Source organism: Benincasa hispida, unplaced genomic scaffold (genome assembly GCF_009727055.1).
Source record: "Benincasa hispida cultivar B227 unplaced genomic scaffold, ASM972705v1 Contig645, whole genome shotgun sequence".
In the NCBI taxonomy this organism is placed as follows: domain Eukaryota; kingdom Viridiplantae; phylum Streptophyta; class Magnoliopsida; order Cucurbitales; family Cucurbitaceae; genus Benincasa; species Benincasa hispida.
Window position 1 is genome coordinate 4,769 of NW_024064994.1, and position 13,304 is coordinate 18,072.

The following is a 13,304-nucleotide window of genomic DNA, read 5'->3' on the forward strand; positions in this document are numbered from 1 at the left end:
TGCGATAAGCCCATAATGCTTCACCAATCTTCTCCTGCCAATCTCTCTTCGACTTGGAAACAATTTTTTTTAACAGGTTACACAATGTCTTGTTAAATTCCTCGGCCAACCCATTTGCGGCAGCGTTATATATGGATGACTTGTACTGCTTGAATTAGAATTTTTCACATAACCTGTCCATCAAACTGTTGGCGAATTGTCTCTCATTTTCCGTCACGATCTGATAGAGAATACCGTACCAATAAATGATATGAGTGCGGATAAAATCCACCACGTTTTCTTTATTAGCTTCCCTTAGAGCGACAACCTCAACCCATCTTGAGAAGTAGTCAGTGGCTACGAGGATGTAGGTATGCCCTGCTGACGACTTATGTGTTATAGAGCCGACTAGATCAAGCCCCCATACTTCGAAAGGCAACGAGGATATGGTCAGATGTAGAGGCTCGGGCAATTGATGAATGAAATTCGTGTTATACTGATAGGCTTCACACTTCTTTACATAATCAATTGAGTCCTGGATCATTCCCGGCCAATAGTAACCCATTCTTTTAAGCTGGAATTATAGCTTTGGTCCAGCTTGATGCGCGCCACATACGCCTAAGTGTGCTTTCTCCAAAGCTTTCGCTGACTCTTCTTTACTGAGGCATCGAAGGAAAATTCCTTCAAGGGATCGACGATATAGGACCCCTTTGTAGTAAATGAAATGCGCGGCCTTCATGCGAACCTTGGTTTTACAGCGGGGGCCATTCAGGAGCCTTCCATGCTCAAGGTAATCTATGATGGGCTGCCGTCAGTTTTCCTGTCGGTTTGGTAGACTGATATTGCATTCGTTTCCTCATATGCAGTCCCAACCGGAGGTACAACTCATCTTTGCCAAAGCGATATATTAATGGGCACATTATTTAGGTCCGGTAAGGCAGTGGCTAGGTTTGCCAAGGCCCACTTTCTTGTTCTCCGACCTCAAGACATGTTCCAACGTCACGCTTTTGAACTTTTCCATCAACTGGTGAGCGTAAGTGAAGTAGGGTTTCAAGTCGTCAAGCTTCACCTCGTACTAGCATAAGAGTTGATTGATTATCAACTTTGAGTCACCGAAGATCTCTATACAAGCTACTCCAATCTCTAAGGCCATTCGAAGACCAATTATCAAGGCTTGGTATTCAATGACGTTGTTTGAGCATAACTCAACAAGTGCGAAGCTATAAGGTAGCTTGTGCTTTTCTAGTGAAATGAGGATGATACCTACCTTCGCACCACTTTTCCGTGTCGTACTATCAAAGAACATGACCCACAACCCTAAAGTTTCTTTGAAGAGAACTTCGTCATTGGGCAAGTCTTAACTTAACTCCTAATCCGATGGAACTGGGTGATCTGCTAGGAAGTCAGCCAATGCCTGCCCTTTAACTACCCTTTGCGGTACATAAACAATGTCATACTAGAGGCATGATTGCCCACTTGGCTAAACGTCCCGAGATGATTGGCCTCGACAGGACGTACTTGATGGGATCGACTTTCACAATTAAGTGGACTTTGAAGGCTTGCATGTAGTGCCTCAATTTATCTATGGCGAAAAAGAGCGCAAGGCACGTCTTCTCTATCGGGGAATAATTGCTCTCGGCTCCATTTAGGGTCCTACTCAAGTAATAGAGAGCGCGTTCTTTCACCTTTTCTCTTTCTTGTGTCAATAATGCCCCTAGTAATCTCTTTTACGTTGCAATGTACAGTAGCAACGGCTTGCCCGCTGGGGCTCCTAAGATAGGAGGGCTGATCAGGTACCTCTTTATGTTATCGAAAGCATTCTGGCAGGCTTCATCCCATTCGAATTTCTCTCCCTTTCTCATCAGTCTTTCAAAGGGTTGACACCACTCTGCCAAGTTATAAATAAACCTTTGGATGTAGGCCAGACGTCCCTGCAAACTTCTCAACTCATGTAGCTTCCTTGGCCTTGGCATCTTCTGGATGGCATTGATCTTGGATTGGTCTATCTCTATCCCTCGATGTCTCACAATGAAGCCAATAAACTTTCCTAAAGTTACGCTGGACGTGCATTTGAAGGGGTTCATCTTTAATTGGTACTTTTGCAGGTGATCGAACACGGTTCTTAGATCTTTCAAATGGTTCTGTCATCGATTGGTCTTTACCACAAGGTCATCCATATAGCACTCCACGTGTTTGTGCAACATATCGTCAAACATCTTCTGCATGGCACGTTGATAAGTAGCGCCGAAATTCTTCAACCTGAAGGTTGTTACCTTAAATGCCGTCATTTCCTCGTCTCCTAGGGCCATTTGTATCTGGTTATACCAGAAGATCCACCCATAAAGGATAAGGCCCCATGTCCCATTGTCGCATCGACCATGATCTCTAGGCATGCACTATTTAGTCGCGAAAGTCTACGCAAACAACGAAGTTGTCCATTCATTTTCTAACCGGGACAATGTTGGCTATCAATGTTAGATATTTAACTTCACGAATGAACCCGGCCTCAATCAGCTTATTGACCTCAACCTCAATCTGGGGGATAAGTTCTGGCCGAAAGCGTCATTGAGCCTACTTAACGGGTCAACACCCCTGTTTGATCGCAATATGGTGGACTGCTACTTTTGAATCTAGTCCCAACATCTCTTTGTATGACCAGGCGAAAACATCCCTGTATTTGGTGAGCAAACTCATGTATTCGTCCTCTTCCCCTTCCGAGAGGATGCACTGATGAAAGTCGGACGCGGTTCTTCTATAGTGCCCAGATTCACCTCTTTTAGCTCATCCACCGTGGATTGACCACCGTCCTCTAGACCTTGCGGAACGTCCTCCACTTCTTCGATCATACCCTCTTCGGATTCTTCGGTGATGGTGACATGGTGGCACGAAGTTGCGCCTTCCTCCTGTTCTAAATTTCCATTCCAAGGATTGGTGAAAATGACGTTGCGCCTCTTTACTTTGAGCAAGCCCTCACTTATGTTTATAGTAACGAAGGTCTTTCTCTTCATGAGTGAGGGGATGGTACTATGGATTTCTCCATCACTTCTTGCCTCTCCTTATGGCTTCTGGTCTGATGACCCTTTAACATTTTTAAGGTTGATTCGTCACTAGATGGACGCTCGGGGTATCGGCCCCCTCTTTCTTATAGTCATTTCGGGGGCGTCAGCGTAGGCTTTTCCCTTCCCTTTTGTCTTACTAGGGACATATTGGTCGAGGGGATCTTTAGCCCTCTTGTTCTTCAGGAGATCAAAAATGGGAGCACGGGGTTTTCCTTTGCTTTCCTTTGGAACTGCACCTAGTCTTTCGAAGGCTAACGGTCGCACCACCACCAGCGATTGACAGATGATTTCCTCATTTCCTTCATTCGGCAGAGTCAACCTTCGAAATACTGAGCATCGAGTAGCTCTGGGAATAGTACGTGAGCTTCCTCTTTCTGCTTCTGTCATGCTTAATCTTTCGAAGACCAAGGCACGTGCGACAGATGGTTTAATACGGTTGAAGGCTGAGGCTCTCTTATCTTTGCCCTCATTTTCTCCTGTATCATTGACTTCTTCTGTAGTGATATGATTGTTGTTGGCCACTTTCCTCTTCACCTTTCTGATTATGCGGACTGGCTCTGATGGCTCATATTCGAGTTTCGCCCTCGACATGGGTATAGCGTGTTCTTCTTGCAAAAGCTTCTTTTGGGTCAGTGAGAGTCGGGGTTGCTCATAAATCTTCAAACTCTTGAACTCAATGTGAGTTGTGAAGTCATAGCCCGCCTTCGCCAACAGCTTGTAAGCCTTAGGATCGAATCCGTCTTCAGTTTGCCTCTCGGGCAGCTTTAACCCCGTCACTTTCGCCTCCGGCTTGTGGAGTTCCTGCTTCGTTATCGGCATGAGGGTTGTGACGAAACTCTCCTTTAGAATTTCTATGTTGCCGACCTGCAAACCTTTTGAGCATTCCGTAAAAGATGACTCACCCTTTTTTCGTCTCGACAAAGAGACATAGCGCAGAATCGGAGGTTTTGATGCTTTTTCGCCCCTCACCATGGGTGTTTCTCCAACGCCGAGGGATATTCTACTCTCTTTTGGGCTGGAGGCTTGTACCTTGTTGCCTGCCCTTTTCTCTATGTCTATTGGCGACCTCGACCGGGATCCACCTGATTTCTTTGCCAGCAAGTTCTCTGTCGACATAATCTCATCGGACTTCTCACTCTTTAGGTAAAACTTTGCATCTGTGAAGTGAGATTCGGCCTCGAAAAACAGATTAGAATCTGCTTCAACCTTCTTAATCCCGTCTTGGTAAAACTTAAAACACTGATGTAGTGTTGATGTAATCACACCATTCCATGAATCTAAGGGCGTCCCAATAGTAGCTTATAGGTGGTCTTTGAGTCTATCACATGAAACAGTGCGTCGATGTTTAGATCGCCAATGAAGAGCTCCAAGCGTATCATGCCTATCGCCCTTTGGCTGCCTTGATTGAAACCCTGAATTACTATTTTGCTGTTTGATAGCACTTCTATAAGTATGCCAAACTGTTTCATAGTCGTCTTAGGCATTATATTGACGACAGATTCGTTGTCGATGAGGATTCGACCCGCTCTCTGTTCTCAAATGTATCTAAAGACATACAAAGGCCTATTATGCAATTTAGATCCCAGTAGAAGATCTTCGTCTGAGAAGCCTATAGATATGCAACATGAGGCATAAGCACATGCTGCGAAGGTCGATGCACCAGAGACGTTGGATTCTAACAGTGCCTCAATGAGGGTCGTCTTAGCTTCTCGTGGGAGTGAAAGCAGGTCGTTTATGTTGAATGCTCCTATCTACTTTAATGGGCCTGGAATGGTATCTTCTTCTTCCCTGATACTGACAACATGACATGCAGAAACCTCTGGCATCTCCTCTGAACTCCAATTACAGAAGTTCTTTGGGAGAAAATCTGCTAACGTCATCTGACGTGTGGGACGAGGAATATCCTCGCCTCTCTCGTCAACAGCCTTGGGCCTCCAAGCCTTTTTTCTACTCTTCGTTTTTTATGTCTTGCTCCCTTTTTTGTAGCTTCTATGAGAGCATAGCTCTTTCTGGGTAGAGTTTAGTCTTTCCTTCTTACGGCGCGCTATAAGAATCCAGCCTTCATTATCGTCATCGTCAGCGCGCTCTCCTCCGTTTTGAGGATTTGTAGTTTGGACCTTCTATTGAAACCGCACGACTATAGGTTCGAAGGTCTCAAACTGGACCAAACTCTCCCTTTCTTCATAATATATGATTGGTGCCACCACGCTTGGAGTTACCTTCACCGCAACATGAATCGTTTGGACCACCTCATCTAGATCCAACTCTATTTTCCTCTCACGAGCCAATTTGAAGATCAATTCCTTTAGTACAAAATATTTTTCGACTGGGTGGCTAAGAACCCTGTGATACTTGCAATAGTTGGGATCATCCACTTTGCCGCCCTATTCCAGTCGTTTACATTTTGGTAACTGGATAAGGTTATTCTCTAGTAGTTGCTCAAGCATATCTGCAACATCAGAGTTGGGGAACGGGTAGACTTTTTCCTGTAGCTTCTTCTAAGTTAGGCGACGTCTTTCTCCTCCTTCATCTTTCTTTTCTATCTTCTTGTCTTTCTTCGGTTCGTGGCTCATGAAGTCCCTCGTTCCCCAATTGGCGATACTTAGCTCCATGTCGTGAGCGCGGGTCGCCAATTCTTCAAAGGTACGGGGCTTTATTCCCTGCAGGATATAGAAGAGTTCCTAGTGCATATCCTGCATGCATATTTCTACAGTAGATAATTCGGTGAGTCGATCTTTGCAATCCAGACTCAGAGCTCTCCATCGGTTGATATAGTCGACGACCGACTCCTCTTTCTGTTGTTTGGCATTTTTTAGCTCCATCATGCTGACGGTGCACTTAGTGTTGTAGAAGCGATTCAAGAATTCTCTTTCAAGTTGTTCCCAGCTATCAACCACCTCAAGATCTAAGTCTGTGTACCAGTCAAAAGTGTTTCCTTTGAGGGTTCTGATGAATTCCTTGACTAGTAGGTCTCGCCTTGTTCCCCCATTCTCACATGTTTCTATGAAGTGCACGATATGTTGCTTTGGGTTGCCCTTTTCGTCGAATTGTTGGAACTTTGGGGGTTGATACCCTACAGGTACTCTCAGATTATTGATCCTCTGGGTGTATGACTTGGAATACATGAAGGAAGTTTGAGCCGGCCCTCCATATTGAGCTATTATGGAGGTCATGATCATGTCTTGCAGTTGTTGGACCGACAGAGAGCCCACCGAGGTTGAATGTTGCAGTTGGTTTTCTTGTAGCACAGTCTTCCCCTTGTCAGTTGCTTTGACCGTGGGTGCTTGGCTTGATTCAACAACCTTTTGAGACTGCATTTGTTCTTTTAGGGTAACGATCTCATGGTTTCGCTCCTCGACGAATTTCATTAGAAAGTTAATCTTCCTTTCCATTTCTTCCATGGCCGCTCCCGCCGTCACATCCGCCATCATGACAGAAATCACATCTGGCAGTGAATCTCTTTTCAGCTTGCTGGAAATGGAAGTAGAGTTGTCTCTCATCTTTAATCTCTTTTCCTTGATGACAACCCCACTTTATGGGGATTCCATCATTTTGCCTCAAGATGTTGTGGGCGATGAGGGAGTTCTACTCTTGCTCCTGCATGACTTCTCTTGAGCGGCTGCGGGTGACAGGTCCAATGTTTGAGCCATTTGTGGAGGAAGTTTTGGATGCCATCTTCTTAGGTGCCATATGGCTTGTTTGGATGCTGAGAGAGAGATGAGAGGTAGAGATGTTCCACTGGGCGTGCCATTTGTTTCAACACGAAGCTTCCGGAGAAATGTATTTCGTGGAGTTGAACTTGAGCTGGTATTGATGTTGAAGTTGATTTGATACGATGTGGTTCGATCTCTAATACTTGATCCTCTGATTTTCTCTCAGTTGGGTGAATGTGCTTGACTTGAAGAAGAAAAACACCGAACATTCTTGACGTAGAAGTCTTGGAAGCTTGAAATAGAAGTTTTGGAAGAGTCTTTGTGTCTTCAAGGGTCTTCTGTCTTCTAGGAGTGCAGCTTTAGGCGTCTTGGGAGTCTTCTGCTTATTGATGAATTCTCTCTGGGTTGTCTAAATGTAGAAGATGCTGCCTCCCATAATTGAAGAGAACTTCTCTATTTATAGAGTTCTCAAGTGGGCTTCGTGGGCTTGGGCTTGGTTGGTCCATGGGTCTAGCCCTTAGGCCCAATTATTTGGATTTGGGCTTGCTTGATCCATGGGCTTGGCCCTTGGGTCCAATTAGTCGGTTTTGAGCCTGATTAGCAATTTGAGTCCGATTCAACCTCTTTTTTTTTTGTAGTTTGGACTTTAAACCCAAATAATAATATCAAATTGGGCCAATTTAATCTCATCTGATCCAACCGTGTGACGTCATCGAAATTTGTCTTCAATTCAATTTGGGACATATGTCAACTTCTAATTGGATCTAAATTTAATGATTTAGAATTTCGTCATTAATTTAGTAAACGACGTGACAACTTGTGATTGGTCCAAAATTCTTCATTCAACAGTGTCATTTAAAATAATTTTAGTCTTTACTTATTTTGAATTTTGAAAATATATTAAAACAAACAAAAAGTCATTTTTATAAACTTAATTATTAAAAAAATTAAATGATCATTAAACACCATTAAATTTTAAGTGTTAATTAAAGCATAATATTTATTGCCTTTTTGTTGTTTTACCATATCAAAAGTTAAACATTATTTTCATATTTGATAATCATTTAATTTTTTATTTTTGTTTTTGAAAATTAAGTTTATATCATTCACATTTTTTACGATGTTTTGCATTTTTTTTAAGTACAATAGATAAATTTTTAACCAAAATTCAAAAATAAAAAGAACTTTTTGAAAGCTATTTTTTTTAGTCCTCAAAATTTAACTTGATTTTTTAAACTATTGGTGAAAAGTAGATGGTGGAAGTAGTGTCATAGGCTTGATTTAAAAAAACATAAACAAAAACAAAATGGTTACCAAACAATGCACAAAATTTTAAAATTTTCAAAATTAAACTAAAAATCATAAATATCTAATTGAATGATAATTGACATATATTTAGAGTTGAGGTTGGCTGTTAAATCATCTGTCCCCATTATTGTTATAAAAGAAAAAAAGAAAAAAAATTCAACTTAACCATTGATTAAAGTAAAAAGAAAAAAACAGATTTGACATGCGATTTTGAAGTTAGGATGAAAATTAGTAAAACAAAATAAAAATAAATAAATAAAAAGTAAGTTAAGCCATCTTCCCCAAGTCTTTGGAAACTTAAATTTCGACCTTTACTAACCACATTTCCATCCAATTCCGTGTGGCCCTACTAACTTGTAAAGGAAGTTATAAAATAATAATAATATTATTATTATTAAATAATATACGTGAGAAATATTAATTTATACCTCTAAATTTTTGTGTGGAACTTATAATTATATAAATTAAACTCATAAACTTTCATAAATGAATCAACTTATATTCTTAAACAAAATTTTCTATGAAAAACGTCTATGCACTTACTCTAATTGTCTATTTTGTAAAATAGTCATTTGAAGAAGTCCACACATATTTGAGAATTAATGTATAGATGATTTTCAAAGATAATCTTAATAGAAAGTCTTAGTTAATTAGTTTATGAAAATTTAGGTGTGTAATTGACCTAAGGCCTGTTTGGATTGAATAAAGAAGAAAATGTTGGGTAGAAAAGTCGTTTTTATTTAAACTATTTTTATAATATTAAATTTACCTTCACTGATGATCGAGGCTAGATTTCAACATCATCATTCCCTTCTACCATTTTTGCAAGTTTCAGTCCCTTAATATTTTTAAATCATGGGTAATCGACATTTTTCAAAATAACCATTTTAATACACATATTATTCAAACAGAAATTGTTTTAAATGACAAAATTGCTAGAAATATTTTTAAATATAACAAAATATCAGTGATAGACAGTGATAGACATTAATAAACATTTATGAGTGATAGTAATAGACATTGACAGATGTCTATCAGTGTCTATCACTATTTATCATTGATAAAAATGAAATTTTGTTATATTTAAAAATATTTTTCAACGAATTTTTATATTTAAAAATATTTTTTATTTTTACTATATATTTTGATAGTTTCTCTCTCGTTATCAATCCAACAGTTTAATGCACATAATCTCATTTCATACTCTTTCCCAATAATTTCACCCGAATTTTATGAATTTATTCAGCTACATTTTTTTAAAAAAAATATTATTCAATTTAACACCTCCATCATTTTTCTTTTATATTAAAAACTGAATTAAGAATTGAAAACAAAGTTCCTGGTTTATACATATGTTACATGTTATTCATCTACCCAAATGTGGCATTTCCATATTCTCTTGAAGAATGCAAAAGAATTTGCAAATAGAATAAATCTCTCAAAGTCTATCATTGATTCCTTTTTCTATATTTAAAAAATAGCCCATGGATATACATGAACTTTAATTTTGTTAGAGAAAAGTTTATAAATAAGATATTCGGGTCATGGTCTCCCAATGTATACTAAATGTAATTTTATAGTTATATTGTTTTTCATTTGACTAAGTGAGAGATTATCGTTAATATTTAGTTATTGCAAAAACTAGTTTAGTAAAATACGATGTTTATGAATCGAGTGTTCAAATAATTTATTGTCTCATCCTAGGGTGTGTTGAGTGATAACTTCTGACAAACTACAAATGATTGTTGTCTAAGTGTTTGTCATGGAGATTGGTTTGAACATCGGCCATATCACATGATTATTTCTTTCCTTATTTATGGGACTGCATATTTGTCCATCATTATTTTTTCCTTTTGGGTTTGCATTCCCATTGAGTGGGCTTATTTACTTTCCATGTTTCCCTTTTAAAAGGTCGCTTGGTTTAATGATAGGGATGCCACATTATTTTGACAATCTATATGATCATTTGAGTCTGTTAGAACGACCCAAGTGTTTTAGCATTTTTTTTTTGCACATAATTTGAAGGAAAGATTTGATGGTGTTATACTGATCAAGGCAGCTAGTCTTGATTATTGGAAGATTCAAAGATCTCTTTATTATTTAACTAAGTTTGTATTTGAATGGGAAGTTTGTATGTGAATGGGACTTCGAATCAAGGTGGAAAGATCGTGACTGAGAAGAATTCTCACTTTTAAGGGGAGCCTAAGAGAAGCTAACTAATATTCTACTTAAGGGGAGCCTAAGTTTCCTCAAGAGGAGGTATAATCACTTAGGGGGGGCCCTGATTGTTCTTCTTGTGAGTTGAGCTATTCATATGTCCCCATATTTGGCGTTCACTTACAGATAAGTACAATGTTGTAAACCACTTAACTTCATATTAGTAAAAGTATCTTTCCATGGGCACACTGCCCTCAAGACGTACGTGGAATTTCACCTAACTGGGTTAACAGACTTTGTGTTCATTTTATTTAATCTGTCTCTTGCGTTCATTTTATTTAATCTGTCTCTTGCTTTCTGGTTGTTATTGAGTTTCCAGACACATTATGTGTCACATCATACCGTGAGTCATGAATACATTATTTTCGGTTGCTAAAATCTAGTTATAAAATATTACTATATTTTAGAACATTTGTAAAATATTAGTTATATAGTTGGTTAATTTGTTAAATCTTTTTAGGATTTAAAGACATGAAAACTCTAACTTCGAAAAAAAAATGTTTCACCTCTTGAATGAAGCACACACCCAAAGAAAGAACTAGAGGATCAAACACTATACATTGTACAATAACCATATGAAATTCATATAAACTAAATTTATTTGCACAAATCAAATATATATTTGTTGAAATCCTATGTGAACGGTGTATAATTTCTATTGTTTAGCAATCATTTAACCAGAAGTGTTCTAGATGTGTTGTGCATATCTTGTTTTGTTTTTTTAGTACGATAAAAGGGGTGGGATGGATGAACCTTGGACACCATCACTTATTTTGGTTCCACATTCATGGTATTGAATTTTATTTTTGTTTTGAGGATGGTTAGAGACTTGAATTTGGTGTTGGCTATATTTGTTCAAGATTGTTGTTGCTGGGTTATTCTTGGAATGGTATGTCATTCTATCTGTTGAATTGTCTTTCAGTATGTCCTTGTAATTGAGTTCAGATTTGATGTTATTGGTTGAATTGCTCCCTTAAGTGCTGATTTCGGGTCTTTAACAATGAGGGCCCTCATCCTTTCACTTGCAAGAGGATGAGACTATGTTATAGTTGGACTATGACTAATTGTTCATTAGAGGGATCAGTGGTACTTAAGAAGTTAGATGTGATTATTGAGGTAAAACGGTAATTTTGACCCAATTGTACGTCCGAACAATTTGTAAAGGATCAATGCACTATTGATTGTTATATCCAATGGACATATAAACATATCTACAGTGCAAAGAGTGTAGCAACAGTTAATAAATTGTTGATTAACTTGATTAAAGAGTTTAATCAATTAATCTCGTATCATTGGAGCTTCAATCCGTAGATCCATAAAATCCTCTTGTTAACTCAATAAGGACTAGTGAGAATCAAATTAATTTTGGTTTAATTTTGAATCATTCAAATTAATTAAATAGAATTAATTGTATGAGATTCAATTAATACAATGTATGGTTATATATTATTGTAAAACATAATGTATGTGATACATTATAACATGAAGTTCTATCGAGGAAATTAAATATTTGAATATGATTCAAATATTGATCATAAGAATATGATTCAAATTAAAACTATATGTTAAAATTAATATAGGTTATTGTTTGAATATGATTCAAATGTTAATTATATGAATAAGATTCATATAAAAACTATATGTTAAATTTAATATGAATATTATAGGTTATATATTATATGAGATATATAATAATGGTACTAATTACATTAATGTAATATAATTAAATAATATTAATTAAATTAAAATTTGGTCTTTTTTTAATTTTAAATTCAAAATAATAAACTCCTTAAGACTTTCACAAAACAATCAAATATTATAGTTTTTTTTTTTTTTTTTTTTAACAGTGTGAGGTGAGATTGAGAATTTCACAAAAAAAAAAAAAAAAAAAAAAAAAAAAAAAAAAAAAAAACACTCTCAGACTTCCTTCTTCTTCTTCCTCTATAATTTACTCTCTAGAATAATCAAATTTGCCTCACGCACAAGGAAGCTCATTCCTCTTTTGTGATTCTCTCCTTGAGGATAATAAGGAAGACCTTTACTGATAGTGCCCAAGATTTTTTTTAACCGTTGTATTCGTGGTTTTTCATGACAAAGAGGATTTTCTCAGTTTGTGTTTTTTGCTGTGGAAAGGATACGAGAAGAATGGATCTTCAACGGTAAGTTTGATTTCTTCTCTTTTCCTCTCTATTTTTCCATTAGAAGCATGCTTAAGGGTGAATGTTTATCATAGTTTTCGTTACTGCTCTTTTTGATTAAGTTCTGTAAAATGATTTCAAAGACATAAGTGACCGTTCATTTCCGCTGTGGGAAATCGATTCCCATTGGTATTAGAGTCATATCGTCTTTGAATTTCGTTTATAACTTAATTTCAGAGTTTTGGTGGGATATATACACTACATTATGAATGTATGTTGGTTTGCACATGGATGTTTCAAAATTTGCTAGATTTATTGCTTTAAAGTGTTTAAAGTTGTAACTGCCTGTTTTTTGGGCGTTTAATTTCCACTATCGAGTGTGTAAGTCTGTGTCGCTTGTTAGTTTTTGGTTGTTGAAGAGTTCGGTGACAATTGCAGCAAGATCAGGTTGGAGATCAAAGCAGATGAAGCATTCTACCTTAGAGCATAGTGCACAGCATTGCGACACTGTGCCTTACGCTATAATACAGAATGTCCAACATCGCTATGCTCGGCTGCAACAAAGCTTCGTGACGCAGCGTGCAACATAAGGGTACGCAACAGCAGCACAAAAGTCAGTGTCACAATGATTCAATCAGTGTTGCAACGCTCTAGATCCATTTGCGCGCACGTCAGAGTGGTAACGGTCATGGGTTCGAGGAGAAGGGTAGTTTTCCTTGTAGTTTTAAGCCCTTTTTCAAATTTACTTTGAATTTTTGTAATTAATTTTTAATTAATTTATTAATTTACTTCTTATTTATTTCTACATCTAGATCGACTTGTACTCATGCATCATATATTAATATAAGAGTTATATTGTATGATGCATAATATAAGTGTTATATTATATGATGGATGTGTTAATTTTATTTTCATTATTGTATAATATAAGTTTTATATTATATAATGAA